The following is a 6,000-nucleotide window of genomic DNA, read 5'->3' as shown; positions in this document are numbered from 1 at the left end:
AGCAAGAGAGGTGAGATTGCATTGGTTTGGACATGTGCTGAGGAGGGATGCTGGGTATATTGGGAAAAGGATGTTAAGGATGGAGCTGCCAGGTAAGAGGAAAAGAGGAAGGCCTAAGATAAGGTTTATGGATGTGGTGAGAGAGGACATGCAGGTGGTTGGTGTGAAAGAGCATGATGCAGAGGACAGGAAGAAATGGAAACAGATGATCCGCTGTGGAGACCCCTAACGGGAACAGCCGAAAGAAGATGATGATGATGATTCCTGATAGGTACATTTGCCTCTATAAAGCTATTGGCATGCTTGTATAGGGTTTCAGAAAAGAGTTCTGCATAGGCAGCAGTGTTCTCTGGGTTTATGGGGCCTTAACATTTTCCCAAGTTATCATTTAATAGTAGGAAGTTAGCCTTAGAATAGTTCCTTACATCATTAACATTGCAGCTTAGCGTTACTGCAGCACATTCTTCACTAAGTGAACCTGTAAACATAAGTTGGCCACAAGTATCTTACCTTACTTACAGTCTGAGCATACGATGAGAAAAAACTGCAATGTTGCAGTGCTGGCCAACCATTATGACACCATGAGGATCACCACACACTGTGACAGGACTGCAACCCAGGGAAGTCAGTTTGCCAGTTTCATCCACAGTTGACCCATTCAAGTTCATAGGTTCAGGTGTGTGTGGCGGATGAGAATACTATACCCAATAGTTTGCTGTGCCTCTGTCCAGCAGTGACGATCTCCCATCCACACGTCAAGATTTCTCTCTTGAACAGGAGAGTGAGAGGCTCTGACTCTCACATGGACTGGATTTCTGTTCATAGTGTAGGGAGTCTCTGGGTGATGAATCTGTCCGCTCTTGTGGCTCTGGTGGATTTGGATTTTTGAGGTGAGCATGTCCATTTAATTCGGGTTGGACATGGCCTTGTATGTCAGGCACAGATCACCTCTGAGGGTGAGGAACTTTGGGTCTTTCCCAAAACTGCTGCAGTGTCGGGTAGGGTACATTTCGAATGGGGCATTGTACTCAATCATTGGTCTGATAAGTGAAGAGTACAGGGGTACAATGACCTCTCCTGATCTGGATGTGAATCCCTTCATGATCAGGTGGGCAATGTAGAAGGTCTTCCTAACCACTTTGGCAATGTGAGTGTCAAAAGAGAGGTTACTGTCAACTTGGGTCCCCAGGTCCCTGATAACTTCTTCCGTGTTTAATGGATTACCACCTATGTGGTATTTAGCTTAAGGCCATGGCTCTGGCACCAGTTATCCATTTCTATGAGACCTTTCTGGAGGATGTCTGTGTCTGATGGAGTGTCAATTATGGTGCCCAGTTTGCAGTCATCTGCAAATTTTGTCAGCCACAATCCCCCTATGTTTGCCTGCACTTCAGAAAAATAAATGCCGAACAAGAGGGGCCGAGGACTGAGCCCTGTGGACCACACCGCCAGAATCAAGCTTAGAGTCTGACATGGCACCAGCAACTCTAACCCTGTGTGTTCAGTCCTTGAGCCAGTTTGCAACCCAGCTTGTGACATATGGGTTTACATCTAAGCTGGTGAGCTTTTGATGCCCAAGAAGGGGTATTGTGTCGATGCTTTTGCTAGGTCAAGGTAGGCTGTGTGAACTGCCTTACCCTCATCAATGGCCTTAGTGACTGGTTCAAGAGGCAGGATCTGCCCTTGACAAAGCCAAATTGGGTAGGATCCAGTGTCTGTAGGTCCCCAATGTCTTCATTTATGAGTTCCATTATGATCCTCGGGACCAGAGTTGCCGTCGCCATTCTTTGGGTACATATCCTGTAGTAAGGCTAAGATTAAACAGCAGCCTTATGTGTGGGTTTAGTTCCTCATTGAGTTTTGTAGCACACAGCCGGAGACACCGTCCGGTCCCATTGATGCTGTGTTTTGCTCTCACCTGGGCATCTGAGATGTTTGGGAGGCTAGACTCTGGTGGGATAGATATTTTGCACTGAACCTGTCTGCCAGTATGTTGGCAATGTCTGTGGGTTCAGTGATTTTTATCATTTTGGACTAAATCTGAGCATATCTGGGAGTTTCCACCCAGGTTTCTAACATAGCTAAGTATTGATCGAATAGGGATTTTTTTGCTCTGTCATGTAGTAGCTTTCTCCTCTTGTTGTAGAGTTTGAATTCTTAGGATTTTGCTCTGTCATGTAGTAGCTTTCTCCTCTTGTTGTAGAGTTTGTGTGAAGTTTGTTTGAGAAGTTCTTCACTGTGGTCTTTCCAGTGATTATTTTATGTCTGATCTCTCCAATGAGGGGATATACTTCCGGTGTGGAGCATTTTGTCCCCATGTTTGTGATGATCAGGTCTAGTATATTTCCTCCTCTTGTGGGAATGGTGACTAGTTGTTCCATAGCATTTGAGTTTATGAACTCAAGGAACCTTTGGGCTAGGGTGTTGGGGCTTGAGTAATGTTCCCAGTCTATGTTTGGGTAGTTGAAGTCACCCAATATGATGGTGTTTGGAGAGACATTTATACTCTCCAGTGTCTTCAGGAAGGCTGTGTGGGTTTCCTGAGTTTGAGAAGGTGGTCTGTAGCATGTTACAAACTGTGGGGCAGCTTTACCTATGGTTAATTGCACCTGGATGGTCTCCGATGACTAACCTGGAGGTGTGGGTATCCTTTATGAATATGGATACTCCTCCAGATTTTGGGGCCACGCATGATATGAGGTATAACCTGATAGTGCTGGGGTACTCTCAGGAGCCTTGAACCAGGTTTCAGTCACAGCACAAACATCGATGTTCTCCATACTGAGGAGGGCTTCGGGTGTGCATCTTGAGGTTTAGACTTCTGGCATTGAGCAGTATTACCCTTAGTTTTTCTCCATTTTTGTTTTCTAGGGTGGTAGGTTTATCATTTGAGCCTTGCAGGGTGACAGGTGCAGCATGTCATCCCAGGCAGACAGACATTGGATCCTCTTAGAATGACACCAGTAATTAAGCCAATTATTAAAGCTGATCATTTTGTCTCTGTATTGTGGCATCATTCTTGGTGAGGGTAGGATACTGCTCAGGGTCAGTGGGCTACATAATCTGAGAGCTCCTCTATGTCTCTTTTCATTTAGTCCAGGGAGGTATGTCTCAGGTCGTTCACACCGGTATGGACAATGACTGAGTCATACTTGTACTTGCTGTGGAGTGACCTGAGTGCTTGTGTTATGTGGCGGATTCTAGCACCTGACAGGCAGCTAACTGTGATCTTTTCCTTGTTCAGTCTGGTGAGTGGGACGTCAGTGTGTCTGACTAGTGATTTTCCAATGGCTAGTGTGGTGTTTTGAGGGAGAGAATGACATTTATCAATGATTTCATAGAATTTAGAACTGTTGAATTTTTCTGACACTGGTGCATCATGTTCACTTATGGAAGAATTTTTTTAATTACACTAGTTAATCCTATATTGAATGGCAATTAAGTATATTTGTCCTTAGCTTTTCTTTAGTACCCATCCATAGGTCAATGTTACACAGGTCATTAAAGATTTTATACTGTTTGTATGCAAGATAAATTTCAGTTATTTATTTAAGGACAAGGATATTCAGTATAATGGCAGGTTTAAAAAGCCCACTGTATAAAATCCACCATTAAATGTTATGTTGCAAATGTTTTATGAGATCTGTGAAAGGGACATTATTAGTTTTCAGGAAAGCAATGTGGTTACCCCTATAAATTTTATAATTTTGATTCTGATGATAGGAGAATTATTCAATAATTGAGACACCAACAATCAAGGTCTATGAAGACTGTCAAAAGGGGTGGCTTTGTCATCATGCATCAGAATGATTATATTGTTGCTATTAAGAATAGGTTATCCAATGAAACATAATTTAAAGAGGTTTGATTATTCAATATATATAACAGATTGCAATATATTAGATATACTTTAAAAGATTTATTATGTTAGGGGTACATTAATGCCACTTTGTTTTTTTTTAAGTTGTTTTTTTCTCCATTAGGCATGTTTGGGATAACCAAAGTCCCCTTCCCCTTTTAGACCAATTGTTTCTGACCCAGGGGTGTTATTGAAGGGATCACTATATTTTTGGATCATGCTTTTAATCCTTTAGTTCAAGAGATGGATTCCTATTTAAGGGATTCCTGGGATGTTTTGGTCAAGCTCAGATGTTGCATTTTTGTGCCACTGAGACTTTTGTGTTTGCTTTGAACATTAAGTCCCTATTTAGAAGTATTCTGAAAGATGAAGGTTGTGAATTTATTAAATTATTTTTATCCAAATATTCTAGCTATAGTGCCATGTTTATTAATGTTGTATGTATGTTTTGCTTCATAACATTTTTTTTAATTACAAATATGATCAGCAGATTAAGTGGTTATCCATGGGGGGGGCACAGCTGCCTCCTTCTTTGTCAACCTAGTTTTGTGTTGATGGGATTATTTTATTTTAAGTAAGAGTAGTTTACTTACTAAACTGACTTTCTGTAATTGTTTTGTTGTTAATGATTTGTTTAGCGGGGAGGAATGCTATGAATTTGTATGTAGCCTAAATGCCAGCACTAGTTACTTAGAATTTTCTGTTTATAACATTTTGGATGTAATTTTTAACCATGAATACTAATCAGAACTTTGATAGTTATACTGACCTAAAAATATCTTTGTGAATAAATATGCACATTTTAAGATCAATCATCCATATTATATTAAAAATGTGAGACTATATAACTTTAGATTATTACATCAGACTAAGAAATGGATAATTAATAATAGACCATCCTTATATCCTCCATATTATATGTTGGGTTTAATAATTCCTAATGTGAAATCCATAGTGGTAGTTTTTTAGTAAAACTTATAGTTTGGACATGCCCGTTGATAGTAGTAATATAAACTAGCAAAGGTAGAAAACTCAAAAAATCAAGTCAGACCACAGAAAAGCTGCTCACTATAATTAAGGAACAATATTATGATAGCAAAAAAATATATATTAATAATGCTTTATACTGACACACTTTAAGATGTGTCAGTAAAAATAATTTTTTGTTTATAGTCATTGATCATGAGATATTTGATTACACGGGTGGTGATTATAAAATCAAATTGTGGAAATGGAAAGCAAGATGGCAAATTAAATTAAGATCAGACAAGCACCTGGGCAAGAATGAAGTTATTAATACTAAATTATTTTTTTTTGAGATCTAGGGGGCTTTTTAAAGTGTTTTTAATATTTTTAAAATGTGTTAATTTATTGCAATATGGTCTTAACTGATTACTGGTTGTATTATTTAAATGTGTTGATTTGTTCTTGTTATTCTGAAGAAGTCTTGTGTATTCTGAGACAAGAAATGCTGAATAAACCAAGTGAGCATTAAACCCATCCAGTGAGCCTGTGTTTGTGGTGTTCTGCTGTTTTGTTTTTTTGTTTTTCTCGCCTTAGCCAGCTTCCTGGGTTTTGTTCCTGGTTTCCATTTATCCTTACAGCAGCCATAATAATGATGTCATGATGTCATTCTCATCATGTGACTGAAACAGTCTCTCCTTGGTCTTGATCCCTGTTGCTACATCATGAAATAGTATGGCAAACAGAACAGACACCTGCCATCATTTTATGGAATTGTTAACTTGTGTATAAAATGAATAGCTGTGTGTTGTATGTCCACATTGCATCAATAATTGTTACTTGTGCTTTACTATAATCCATTCCTGCTGCCTGTGTTGTACAGGTCTCTGCTGCAGGGGTAGTAGTTACATGTGTAAGTGTTTTCCATGCATTTAAATCACTGTCTGACATCACCTATCCCTTTACCCATTCACAGTGGCAGTTCTCATCATTAGCCAGGATAATACATGTAGACATCACTGCAAATGGCACTTTGTTTCAATGATGTCCATCACATGTAGTGAAAACATATTTACAAGTCTTAGAAATAAAATAAGGGTAATAGTCAACAGCTACTAAATAAAAAAATAGTGAATCCTACATTTTTGAATCCTTTATCGATCACTCAATGATAACTT

This window comes from Protopterus annectens, chromosome 1.part1, assembly GCF_019279795.1.
Source record: "Protopterus annectens isolate FY-2018-M chromosome 1.part1, PAN1.0, whole genome shotgun sequence".
Taxonomy (NCBI): domain Eukaryota; kingdom Metazoa; phylum Chordata; order Ceratodontiformes; family Protopteridae; genus Protopterus; species Protopterus annectens.
The sequence above is the reverse complement of the archived record's forward strand: the minus strand, read 5'-3'. Positions refer to the sequence as shown.